We start from the raw sequence: 14,941 nt of genomic DNA, 5'->3' as shown, positions 1-14,941 counted from the left end.
ATATATATATATATATATATATATATATATATATATAAGGGTGGGTTTGGAAAGTGACGGATTATCGATGAAAGGTGAAAATAGATCTAAAATCGTCAACAAAAATTAGAATCTTTAATACAAATTTTAAATGAAATAATAAATTAAATTAAGGATACGAATGAATGATTATTAAGAATACCTTCGATAAACCATTAGATTTAATTTGACAGCAAACTACTAAACAACTATGCAGATAGTATATAGAATTTTCTTGAATATTTCAGTAGCCCGTTCGTTGCGGCTAGCCCGTTGCGTATGCCAGTACGTCCGCTTTCATAATGTTACGTACGCCGTGGTTTGAGCGAATTGTACTTAAACCAACGGATATCTGTTATCGGATTAACTAAATGCATGCACTTACTTCCAAAGATTATATCTGGACTCTAAGTGCATTTAGGCTAAACAATGACCGATATTAGTTATTTCTCAGAATCGGTACAGGGAGACCCAATATCGGGGAAATACATATCCGAATACGTGACTATACAACAGGTAAACAGATTAGGCGTCCTGAGAGATCTACCCTTTATAAGGCGGTACGTAGGCGATATCAGGACATTCTGGACGGAGCAGTGACAGTGTGTGTAACTCCTTAATCATCAATAAATGCTGTGAAACGACTGTTGGCCTTTTACTTGGATCCTCCACCCACCCTTTCGCAACAATATAAATGAGCGATAGCCGCCACACTGACGGAATTGCGGCTACCGCTCATTTGTATTGAGGCTAACCGCTGCGGCCGGTCCGCACCGGCCGATCCGGCAAGTGTGCAGACGCCCTAAATGGTCAAAAATTCAATGGCTGCAACGGACAGTGTAAATATGTATACTTTCAATTAATAGACAATATGTGAACATTAAGATGTTTTTTCGAATTGCATTTTCCTTTTACTATATTATTCTTCCTTTTTGAGTTTTTCTTTATCTCTGATATTTTTGTATTATAATTCATTTCGATTTTTGTGACCTCTTCCAAGTATTATTAAATAAGAATAATAATAATAATTACGAGGAAACGGATACGTTTACTGATGAAATTTCTGGGAATATTTATAATACATTGCATAAATCAATGAGGTCTCATCGATGTATGTATGTATGTATGTACACACACTTTGACCTAAATAAATCGTCGGAGTCTCATACAAAGCATTTAGTTTTGAGACTTTCGGAGCTATTAATTAATCGTGCACGCAATTAGCATAGGAAATGTTTTGCTATCTATCTGATCACGTTTCCAGGTCACAATACCACAGTGGTTTTGTCCTGTTTCTGTAACCGCACACGATAGCAGTAGTATATCGCGAATATTTCAACTCATTTTTTATCACATGATTGAAAAAAAAAAAATAACAATAAACGAACGTGACAGTTGCTGAATTTAAATTTAAATATAAATTTGAGTACATAATCGAAGTATGTATGTATGTATGTATGTTCATAAATGGACATACAATAGTTAAGCGTCATAGCAAATTCATGAATATTTTAGCAACCAACATACATTCTGTTATTTGTATTTTATTAGATCGAAAAATTACTCATGTGGATTTCGTAAAAAACTTTCGGTTGCAGTATTACACATATATATATTTCGTGTAAGCAAGTTAAAAGTGAGAGGCGATTACGGTTACTTTTTTTTTTAAATTAACTATAATGCTTCATTAATATTTAAATAATCAACGTAAAGCACAATTTCAACGAGTGAATGGTCGCTAAAAATATTTTATTGACCAAATTTTATTTTATTTTATTATCCAACGAATTCGTAACGGAATTAAACACAACGAAATATTTTCAAACTCGATAACATTTCATTAATTCGATTCTGTGTCATCGAAATGTGCGATAGAAAACGTGAATGCAAGTTTATTGCTTTAGTAAATTCAAAATATTGTATGTTCGCGTGCATTTCCTATGAGATGGCAGTGCCAGGCTCGTGTTGGAGTACATAGTTAAATCGACAAACTATAAAAAAAACACGCACAAATACACAATTTTTGATATTTTCGAATACATACCTACAGCCGAATGAAATAGTGAAAAAGTTAAATTCACAGCAGATAAAGTTTCACGGTAAGGATAATTACCCTTTCGCATAAAAAAAATCTCAGAAAATAAATGCAGTCACCTCAGGGAGGCGTATTTTAAAAATATATTGGGTTAATTTTAAATATAAAGCGAACAATACGTGTATGTATTATAAATTGGAACTGCATTAGCAACACCAATAATTGTAAATCTGTTATATTCGTGGAATAAACGTAACGTTCCTTTTACTAGTGTGAATCGTGATATAAAATACGCCTTCTTGAGACAAAAAGGTATCCTCTATCGTAAATAAAACACGACTGAAACCTCTACATAACTAGCAGGGGAAGAAAAATTACACAAGCAAAAAACCGAGTGCATCATTTCCAAGGCTTCACTAAAGTCGCGAACTGAACCGTAATGTGTATATTATATGTATAATCAAGGTCGAGTTAAAAGTAAAAAGTGAAGGTAAATTAATTTTTTCGCACTTTAAAATACCTCTCGATTTCAATATCACGCTCTGCTCGCTCCACGAGAGAAACCATTTAAAAGTGGCGCGAACGAATTAATACGTAATATGTTTTCAACGTCGCTTAATACATAAGAGTAAATAAAAATGTATACATTTTTATCGTAACATGTATCAGGTTCTGCAATTAAATAAGTCCATTTTTGATGAAAATATTCTAAGCAACTTTCGCATTCCCTTAAGGCTATCTATAAATTTTGAATGTTTAGAACCAAGCAAGCAAGTTTCATTCGCGAGATTGGCTTATTGTATCGAATTTGCAAAATTAGATAGATAGATGAATAAATAAAAAACAAATCGCTTAAAGTTAGTTCACTCGACTGCACTGAACAAATGCAGTGCAAAACATCGATGAAATTATCTTTGCATATGGTTAAGCTGACCTTTACATTGTATAGTACGGAATAACAAATAACAAATATCATACAGCGTTTGTTACCCTCAGACAATCATACATATGTTTTTCGTACAGTAAATACATTTTTATATCGTTATAACGATAAAATACGAAAATCAAAAAAATCGGTAAAATAACAAGCAAATCACGTGCTCAATTCACAGCACGTGCAATTCAAAATTGTATAATCTATGCGGGAGAGCGTTCCTGACTGACGAATGCCAGAACATCACTTCCCGAATATCTTATAAATAAATTGTATGCGCACGTTTTGAGCATAACATTTTTCGTAGACCAAATAAATGGGCACATCGTAATCGCAACGACAGGTGATATCATAAAATAAATTAAGTGACATACAATTTTTAAAATGAGTAAATTCTATTTAAATGCTGACAAGCACAAGTGCAACCTTGAAAATTACCATACTCTGATTCAGAAGTTCAATGTATCGAACAACGAAGATCACAAAAAACCAACAAACTCGTCTTAGGTAGATAATTGAAAGATAAACCAATTCATTGCAGTATCTAATCACACTTGTGGGGGGATTATTTGATCAATCAATACTAGGGCAAAATTTTAGCGAATCGCTCTACACTTTTTAATTATGTTTTAAAACGCAATCAATGAACTTTTAAATAAAAATCCCAGCAAATTTCAAATTCATAAATGTACAGATAAATAGCATTTTTTGATTACGTAACCCCATTTAGAATCAATATACAGCCAAACACCACAAAAAGTCTAAATTCTTCGAAATATTATATATATATATATATATATATATATATATATATATATATATATATATATATATATATATATATATATATATATATATATATATATATATATATATATATATATATATATATATATATATGTATATATAAATATGTATGTATTTGATATTTTTGTTCGCCTAACAAATACCGATTTAAATTTGGAAAAGGTGCTTCGTGTTTTAGAGAAATATCTATCGTTTTTCCTTTTTATTAGCTTCACTCTGTTAGTTCAGTGACATACCTACACTTCAAAAGATTGTAATCTAATACGAGGGGGGGGGGGTTAGCTAGCATTGAAGTAAGTTAATGTCTCCGAAATGAAGCTAGGAGGATTTTAATCATTAATCAACTAATTACCGACAAGAATATAATTAGGATACAGATTCATTGATGCCGGGCAAGCCTACGGTGAAATTACTAATTTTGCAACGCGTTGAAAAATTAGACTGCTCGAAAGTGACAAAACACAAACTTGAAAAACTGAAACTCTAAAAAACATAAAATAAAGTAAATATGGTAAGAAAAGCGTTTTTAGAAAAAAATATTATTGTTATTTGTACACTTATAATAATGAAGCTAATGAAAAGAATATAAATGTTTGTTTCACATCCAAGTTCACGGAACCCCAAAAATTACGAATACTTGATATACACATTAAAATTACGAACACTGGGCGTTACGAAGTTTACAGCTGTCGCAGATGCGTCGACAGCCTGCCAGCCACCATAATTCGGTCGATAACAGTGTAAACGCGGTTTTACGAAACCGGTAGTGGCCGATTAGTAGAGGACGGAATGCCATGAACAGCACATGGGGTGGTTGCCATAAACCATAGCGTGTAAAAAAAAACTAGTAGTTCGCATCGCAGGGGGAGCCACCCATCATGATGTAAGGGAAGCCAGTAGCTCGGGCGATGCACGCCCCTGTTCATTCCACACATACATATGTATTTATCTAGACTAGTACAAATGTGTAGAATCGTACGAGAAATGCGATATTTTTGATGTTTAATTTATGGAGCGCTGGTCTCTAATCGACAAATCGAACGGCATTATGTAGAGCCGTATTGAATTTTGTCGTATGTAAAAAGGCTGATAACGGCTGTGTCAACAGATGCAACAACATCCCTCCATAGAAACAATTGCACGTACGTAGCACAAATATGCAAACAAGTAAACGTAAAACCACAGAACATAGTATCATAACAAAAATATTCTGTGTTTTTATTTTTATTTTTTTGTATTTTTCTGAAGTGTCCACTTAATTATGTCGACTACTGCGCGCCTCGTCAAATTCGATATTTGCGCTAGTAAGCGCTGCGGGAGCTGCTCATTCGGCAGCATCACTGCTTATTTCCGCGTTCTTTGTTTTGCCTCTATGTACATTCAACCATATTTTTATTGGGCGCTAGCCGTAAGCAGCATCCCAAAGATTTCAAGCCACGAGTCGCTACAGCATATATGTATGTAGCTTCAAAGCAATGACATGAACGCTTAATTTACCAATATAGGTTTATTCTAAAAAGGGAATATAAATATGTAATTAAAAAAAAAACTCGTTACGTAAGATTTTGTAAATAATTTTTCAGTATCTAGTGGGTGTACAAAAACGTACATTGAACACTTTCCACAATTCTTACATAAAGGAAACGAAGAGGCGTGTGAACGGATACTTTGAAAAACAGCTGGGATAATTTTCGCACAGCCATTGACATATTTTCAGACATTTCGTAAGAACGATAAACAACATCATATCGGATTAACCTCTTACGTCGGTATTACATGAGCGGAAAGAGAAAGGCGGTGGGGTCGGACGCTGCGATCTCCCACTTTCCTGTGTGAGCGAGTGCGGGAAGTCGTCGCATATTGCAAACAATTTTCAGCAAAGACAATGAAGGAACGAAAGAGCTACGAAGATAAAAATTTCAAAGCGGGAAAAAGTCATGAGTTCAAAGCAGCCGAGTTGCGCGAGTTTTGCAACAAGAACGAGCACGGAGCGAACAATAAATTGACACGTTGAAACGAGCGCAATCAAGTTTGTGCGCTATTTATCATTAGTGCACAATGTGTACAAACAAAACATAGGCACACACAACAAAAGCCAATAACTTGAATTTCAAAAGTGACCATAAACCAGTTTGACCACGCTTCGAGTATGAACTTAGTATATAGTAAAATTGAGAGTCGTTCCGCTTCCACTTTCATTATCTATATAGTCTCTCTCCGCGACGTTTGGTGGAAACGGTCGGTTGTGCAAAGTAGAAATAAAACCATGTGCACATGATTTAATAGTGGCACGTGCGTAACGTGTTTATTTGACGCACATTTAGGAGGGATTTTAGCGTGTTATCGATCAAATAAACGCGCTCTGCCGCAATTTACAACGGCCATTGTTTTTAAGGCGTGATAACGGGAGAAAACGTTAATGCGACGCGTTGACTGTGTGTAAGAAATTGCCGACGCTAAAAATACTGAACGAACGTCAATCACAAAGTAAAGGGCTTAATGAGCAAGAATATGAAAAGCCTTTTCGCGAGTGGGCCCCGTATTAATGCTTATTGCAAGCCAACAGCTAAAATGTGCGGGAACGAAGGTCAAAATGTGACCACAGTAAGGGCTAAAACACACTGAGTAGTATGGGACGTCACGTCCTTCTTTTTTATGGCGCCCTTGGCAAATATCATTTTGCTTCACTTTGCTTTTGGGACTGTGTACCTGTACCTGTTCAAAAGTATTTAAAAAAAAAAAACACGTCCCACTCAATGTGTTTTTGCCCTAAGAGTACCTATTTGTCAATTTTTTCATAAAATTATAAATGTGACAAGTTCAAATTTCATAGAAAATTCGACAGAAAAATTTCGTCGTCGCCCTACGAGAGATTTTTCAGTCGACAAATCCCTCCGTGAATATAGATTGTAAAATGTTAAAAATATTTTGTTTGCGGCACATTATTGTGGATGAAATATACCGGAAACGATCAAACGAAAATCCGCATTGATTGCGAAAGATCGTGTACTTTTGTATCCTATAGCATTTCTTTGTCAGGCCAGTAGCATCATCTCAAAATATGTAATACAAAAATATGCATATATTGCATCATAATATTATAAAACATTATAATTCAAATTACAATATCTATAAAAACATACAAATAATAAATTGTGATCTCGAGACGAGTAAAAATTGGGTGAGCTTTCAAAAATCAAATACCACTTAAAGTTAAGTAAGAAGACGGGAATGCCGATAATATATTTAAATAGGAGAAATAAAACATTTGAATACACTAGGACTATATTGTTAATTTTAAAATTTGTGGAGAAAAAGAAAAAAATTCGGATTCGTCCAACCCATGACTAATTTAATGTATTTGGGGAATACAAGTGTCAAAAACAAAATTCGACAATGGCAAAATTCGACAAAGTATAAAATATCAAGAATACAAAATCCCACTTCCGGTTTATCAAACTTGTTGATTTTTTTTATTTACATGACAGTAATCGAATTTTGTTTTCATTCTTCTTATATTCCTTAAATACAGATAAAGCCATGGATTGGTCACATCTATTTTTTTTTTGCTTTACTAGCGTAGCTAATTTACGAATACGAATCAACTCCGATTTACATATACCTATATATATAATAATATAATAGTGGCACAATTCCGTGACTTGTGGGATTCGGCAAGTCGGTCATCCGAGTGCAAAACCCGAGAGCCTGAAGGTGGAAGTGCGCCGAAACTTTCGCTTTCGTCGCAACGCCTCAAGCACTTCATCGCAAACACGTAACACAACGTAACGTAACTCAAACATGTATACTACTTACATTTAAATATATAATATGATACAAAACCAGGCATTTAATATTAAGTTTTGATTATTTGAGTTCATTAGTCAAGCTTTGAAACCTTTTGGCAGGTAACGAGTCACTGGGATGAAAAAAATTTGGAACGATCACACGACCATCGACAGTATGATGTACAATACTACAACATCGCAACCAGAGGTTATCAAGAAATTCAGATAATTGGCTTTGTACTTTGTGATACTAGGACAAAAAAACTACCTTGAGGAACACCACACACAATGAAGTCACAGCCCGATACAAATTTTCATTTTTATACTACGGCGGTTAAGATTTATTGTTGTAGGACAGAAAGAGGCATATTTCCCAAAAAAAAAAAAAACAATGCGAATATAAAGCATTGTATTATATTAACATATGTCCGTGGTAGACACCATCATTTGATGGCTCCTATTTTAAGAGCTATTGGACTAGATTATCGGATATTATTTTAAAATATGTCTGGTAATCTGCGCTCATCATTATTTTCATAATTTGAATGTGATGTATGAGTGGAATTTTTATCTCTACCATTCGGGTCTTGTAGGGACGTTTTGTATTTACGACTGGTTCTTAGATGCAAGATATTCCATACTATGTATTCTGTTTATTTGATATTTTTACTTTATCTACTATTATTATGATGGTATTGTTTTTTATGATTATTTATAAATGTATTTTTTTCTCTTCTCTGTTATATTTTCGACCACTCTGGCGTAGTGCATTAGGGATTAAATAATTATGAAGTGATGCGACGAATAATCACATAATTGATACTACACAAAGCTTTTGCTATAGGTAGACAATAGACATATATTAAAATATTGAAATTGAACATAATTTTCAATCGTTGAATATATTTCCTATTGTGCAGCACTCATAATTTCAATTACTCAAATTCGTGGAACATTACTGGCATATAATGAAAATAAGGTGAAATTAAAAAAATACACTTTGAAGTGGAGATTCATTGAATGCATTGGGAAAACAATGAACCGTCAATTAAAAACGCATAAGGTTATCGGGTGTTAATGGCAGTGTGACCGGTTGAATGATCAATTCATATTGAAAACGCTATAAAGCAACAGTTGCATGTGCGCACAAAAATAAACGACCTTAATGACAACGTAGGATAAAAAGGTGACAAGGTCCTTAATCTCGAGTCTCGAAGTCAAAATACCGGCACATGAATTCTGCAAAATGTACGCGAGCACAGGTCTTGGCACGACGACACGTCAAATTAGACCGGAGCAGATAAGATGAACTGCGTCAGTGTTTCCTCAATGAAATGCAAACTGAGAACAGATCAGAGAGCACTGGCTAGAAATATATGATAGAAATACTATAAATACAGCATTTGGACTACAAGCTTTGTAAATTTGACTACTGTATTTTTATTTTGGATTATTCTTGGAAATGATTTTTTTAAACATTAATGACAATGCATTTGTGGCCATTTGGGAAGGAGATTCGCATTGCCTACGACTGTTGTAGAAACACTGCAAGCGGATACCGATGTATAAAATGACGCACGAGAGCAACTGTCACGACCACTCAGAATCCTATATTTAAATAAAAGTATTTCAATAAACGCCACCAAAACGTTTTCTTTGTGACATCCAAGAGGGCACTCGCGATAAAAATGTTGACAAACAATCGATGTTATCGCGACGGTGCAAATTTCTCCGATGCCGTCAACACACATTAGTCATATGAGATACTGGTGTGCTATGTCGGCAGAATTCCCAGTTGATAACAGCTTCTTATCGACCGAGAAGGAAAATGTATACATTAAAAAATGTAGATAAACGTTTGAGAACGTTAACGTCTGCGGACAATAAGTTAGCGGGCAAAATAATAAATCGACTATTAAAAATTATCCAAGGACCGACTCGACAGGCGATGGTGAATCATGAATTATGGAAAGGAAATTTAATGAAAGGAAAATGGAATTAATCGAGAGATACGATCGTCGCTAATAAAGAAGTCTGTAATGCCTTATCATGACATTAAGAAACGATTTATATTTGCTGATAAAAAATTATCTGAATTTCCGTTTTGGCTTGCCCCACATACGGACCCAAATACTTTTTGTATTTACATTTGTGTATTTATATAAACAGATTATGCCAGATTTTGATCAATTTAATCAAACTGTTTTCGTTCGGAAACTGGTGTAAAGATCGCTCTTTCTGTGAATTCAAAGAAACTGAGCACCTAGATATCTATACTAAATATTCAAATAGAGCTCATTCGCGTCATTTTAGCTCTTTTCATAATAAGATATGTTTATACATACAATTCATTTGTGAATATAAAAATAAGTTTTTGTTTTTATATTAATTGACCAATCACAGAAAGATTTGTCTGACCACAAGTCTCTAGCAATTTGTCTGTTATATCTGTTTCTCATCACTCATCAGACTAGTAACATTTAGGTCAACAGTTAAAGCTTTTTATTCACAACCCGATAAGCGTCAGCTACCAGACGCAACAAATCTTTAAGTAAATAGGCACCTTAACTAAAACTGTCATTATATTTGAGAACTCGCTGTAAACCGGTCAAATTGTATTCACCAGATAACATCATCGCGCTATTTTGTCTGTCTATCTGTCTGAGATAACGCTCGCCGTACTATAATAGTCGTTTCGATTCGACATACATATGTACGTCACAGCTGAACTACTGCAAAAACGTATATACAAATACAATAACAAAATACAATATCTATATATACTATTTGCTACCAATGTTTCCTCGTGGCAGATAATTTCCGTCATCCATTGAAAATTTATTTAATTAATTTTTCTATTGGTGTTTTATATTGTTTACGTGTAGGTAAGTAAGTAAGTAGTTTTTACCTTTTTTTTAATATTAAACAATTAAATATAAATAATAAATAAAATATATTTAAAAAGTATTTGAAAAAATTCGACCGCGTGCGGATCGAACCGACACATTTCTTTTAATTTAATATGCCAACACCCATGCGATGATATGTCATCGGGTACAACACTAGTGTGATTATAAATCGCAACAGGCCTAAGATCAGCTACACGAGTAAATAATACGCAGTGACAAGCAATATATGCATAACGACGAGAATTTAATCACTATCAAAAGCTTACGATATTTATTTGCATGCAAGTGCAATTTAAATATGCACTCATTCAAAAGTGCACACAATAACAACCAGTTTGCAAAGAGCAAGACGAGAGCAAAACAAAATAAATTAAATAAGTGGGTGGGCATTGAGAGAAGGAATCCCACCCGCTGCTTAAGATCGGCAAAAGTCGCTAAGTAACGACTTACTATTCTACAGACTTACACGGTTGTAGGCTAAAAGCTTCTGGTGTTAATATTTAATAGGGGATGCCTACTCCGGCACCCGAGGGGACTCGACTCTCTCGAGACGACGATGTTGCCTCGTATTCCCACACAGTAGTCGAGGGGTTGTATATTTTGCGTAATGACCTCAGACGCAGACACGAACGCACACATGGAACGCACACATTTATTTGTAAATGAATAACCTATGCACGGAACCGAGGAAGAAGTCGAGAGTCCCTTTCTTGAGGCCGTGGACACGAAGCACGTGAATAGACTTCGTGTGGCTTGGCGAATCAAAGTAGGCAATGCGTAAGTGGTGCACGTTCCGAATTGTGCAAAATCTAATTATTCAATCGATAGAGAGCCGACGGAGGTGTGTGTCAAGGCGAAATTTACGCGGGAGATGTTGTTATTCGGCGAACCGAATTTATAGTTGTATACTGTAACTATAAATTGAAAAAAAAAAAACGTTTTTACCGTGAAGGCGTCGATGGAATATGAAATAGTCTACTATTCTGAAAGGTTGTCATAGAACAAGGAAGAATTTATAAAACTGTCAGTGGAAAACATACGGGCGAAAACACACTGAGTGGTATGGGACGTTACGTGTCCTTCGCTTCCCGCTGTGACCGTAAACAATGATTGGACCTTTCAATTGAAATTTCTAATGCGCCACAATGGTCAAAAATATAACAGAAAATAAAAAATAATAAATTCAAAGATATCGATATTGAATAATTAATAAGGGGCCATTTAGAAGTCTTTCGATTGATTAATACATTTAATTTGACAGCAAACTATATTATTATGGAGACAGCATACCTGTTCCAGTAACCGCCGAATCAGCTGCAAGATATTTCAGTAAACCTAAAATAGTTATTTAGGATCTTCAATGCCTCACTTTGTTGATACTTTCAACTGAAAGCAAGGCAGTACAATTCTTTGTTTGAGATAGAATTGTCGACGAATTTTTTTTGTCGCCTTTAGACTGAAAACTTCGATTTTGATCATGCTCCTTTATTTGCGTCGTATTAAAAAAGAGTAAATAATTCATTTTTAATATGTTTAATTTATCATAGTTTGCAAACATTCATTCATATATGTAATATGTTCAAAAGTTTTTAGCGATTACATTTGTCAAACCCGAATAAAACATTTTTTTCAGACTATGTATGTACGTACGTCTTTTTTTTCCTTGACAATACAACATAAATACATATGCATGTATGTATAACAATACTTATCTATACAACTAATGAAAATTGGAATTAATTTTTTTTATAATGAATGTAAAAGTTAAAATTTTAATTTTAGGGGGATGCAAGCTTTTACTCCTGGGCAACTTTTCCTTTGCAGGGCTTTGCTAATCGTAATTTTATGAACAAAAGTAATTATAGTAAAAATTAAAAAAATATGGTTCCAACGTTTAACTAAATTTCGATTTTTGAATCCTTGATTAACAATTGAACAAAGAGTAACATTGAAAAGAAGAGTTATATAAAATTACCCTCTAATGTGCAAGCAAAAAAAAGAATTAAAAGTAAATCATTTTTGCACGTTCCCCGTTCCCTTAAACTATTTATTTCACACCATTTGTCAAGGAAGACTAATGTGTATTCGAAAAAAATAAAATGTGCATAAGAAAAAAGCCAAAACTGATGATTATATAAATAAACATATTTGCACTAAAACAACATTCACAATTTATACATCACATGATTTTTAACGTATTTCATAACCGTCTCCATCAAATATCACTTCTATATTTTCTACCATTAAATTACGGAGATGTACATATATCGTTACAGAAACAAATGAAACATCTTTTTTTTTAATTCGAATTTCGTTCTTTCGCAAAACAAAAGCCAATTTAGTATAAACATTATTCACAAGATATTTATACAAATATCGTTCATATAGGCCTGCTATTTATTAAATACATACATACATGTACCTTTTCCTAAATAGGTACATCATTTGGTTACGTCGAGCTAATTTTCAAGTCTCGAAAACAAACGAATTCAATTAATAGTGCACGAAGAAAATTTGCGCATTGCACACGAGTGTGCGTGTGTGTGTGTATATTTGTGTCGGATTGAATTCAAGTGCAGCACAATGCGTCACACAAACGGTATTAATTAAATAAACAACGATAGATTAACTAAGAATATCCAAGCCATACGTATCGTCTGATGTATGTATATACATATGTACATGCATACAAAACGGCCATTGTTTACGAGGGAGGGGAGGGCGATAACGCCATATGTTCCATTCGCACGCCATTATAAATTAAATAATAAAATAGTGTAATTAAAATATAAAGCGGATGTATGCATATATATAGAAATATATATAACACACCGAAAAGTTCGTATCGAAACCTGACAGCGCGTACGTACGTACGTACGTACACAAAGGAAATCAACATCTGTTCGGCGAGTCCTCGATACTCGACGAGGTTTTTTTCATTGAGCGATGCGTTCCACAATAGTTTTTGTAATGATCCGAAGGCTCTCGATTTCTGTAAGTATGTAAATATAATTTTAATTTATATTTGTTCACACTATAAAAGGGATAATTGCGTCGCAGCCGCCAATTCTTTTCCATATAATTCCGATGTTGATCGGTTTCAATTCGTCCGAACAAAAGATGAGCATACAATAAATTATTTAGCCACTTGGATTTTGAGCACTATCAACCTAACCCACACAGACACATATAAATCTAACCTTGGGTTAGGTTAGGTTTTTCAATGGCACTTGGGTCACCGGTCACGTACTGCAATATCCTTCGGAGAGAAAATACGAGACACGGTCGTAAGTGCGGCAGCGTTACGGCCAAATAGCGAAACGCGCGCCGATCGACGGTTAACCGCGCGCGCGGATTCAATTGTTTCGTCGCATTCGGACGAAAAAAAATCGGCGGGAATTCGAAAAGACCGGAAACACCACGACCGGGGACGGATCCCGGTCCTCACGACCAGATCTTACATAAACATTAGGAGGGGCATCGAGCATTAAAACAGTCACTAGTGGGGAGGGGAGGGGGGCGGGGTGGGCGAGCCTCGTGCTCGCGATGCATCGCTTTGTTTACGGGCGAGGAGAGGGGAGGGGAGGGGAGGGGAGGGGAGGTGGGGTGCGATGCAGATGCGGCAGGGAGGTCCGGAAGCGGAAGTAATCGTGTCGTAGCAGACCTACCGTGGGCGTCAACACACAACACAGTCTTCGAAGTCCACGTCCACGTCCACGCAACGCGCGCAGCGCACCGCACGCTCAAGCGGTCGAGGGAGCGTAGCGGGTGGTGCAGCTCAACCGATGCGGAGGGCGAGGGCGAGGGGCAGGTGGGCGCGTCGCGGGCGAGTGCTCACGAGAGAGCAGGAGCAGGAGCGAGAGCGGGCTGAAGGTCCGCACTCGGCCAGCGCTGCGCTGACACTGCCGTTGCCGGTGACGGCTCGACTCGCTTCCACTCGCCTCGCTGCCGCCTCGACGTTCGCCGATCGCGTAATGCCCCATACACGTTTGCACCTCGACCACCCTTTGTTTACCCGCCGTAGGAGCGACGCCTCTTCGCCTCACCTCCCCTCCCCCTCCCACCGCCGCTCCCACTATTTTTTATTTCGCTTTTATTTTGGCCGACATCTGCCCTCGACGCCCCACGACCGACGCTCGTGTCAATAAACGACCGGACCTGGCCACGGTTCGTACCGCTTCGACCTCCTCCTCCTTGTTTTTACAACAATAATATTCTGATTGAGCATCGAAACGACGCAGCGTTCACTCCGACGAAATACCGCGTGTGGACGTTAAAATTATAATTATAATTTTAACATTATGCCACATACGTGCAGAGAAATTCCGGGCCCTATGACAAACTAAAAGAAAAGATCTTATACATATATTTTTAATATATGAAAAATCTATCAGAACTATCAGAAAAATAACTATTTTTTATTGCTATTTTTTTAAATTATTGAATAAGA

The 14,941-nt window shown here is 35.9% G+C and overlaps 1 protein-coding gene across 4 annotated transcripts in view; it reads right to left on the bottom strand.

Annotated features, from left to right (window-relative positions):
* brat (tripartite motif-containing protein brain tumor) overlaps positions 1–14,425 on the bottom strand; it is a 97,901-nt gene extending 83,476 nt beyond the window's left edge. For 2 of the 4 annotated variants that reach the window (XM_077439986.1, XM_077440009.1), the window contains exon 1: positions 14,160–14,420. The gene's annotated coding sequence lies outside the window, so the exon portion shown is untranslated. Of the gene's footprint in view, positions 1–14,159 lie in introns of all 4 variants that reach the window. The other 2 variants (XM_077440002.1, XM_077439996.1) reach the window with 2 other exon arrangements.
* Positions 14,426–14,941: the final 516 nt, after the last annotated feature.

The sequence above is a fragment of the Arctopsyche grandis genome, chromosome 1 (assembly GCF_051622035.1).
Source record: "Arctopsyche grandis isolate Sample6627 chromosome 1, ASM5162203v2, whole genome shotgun sequence".
Lineage (NCBI taxonomy): Eukaryota > Metazoa > Arthropoda > Insecta > Trichoptera > Hydropsychidae > Arctopsyche > Arctopsyche grandis.
Note: the sequence above shows the minus strand (reverse complement) of the source record. Positions and strands in the feature narration are given on the sequence as shown.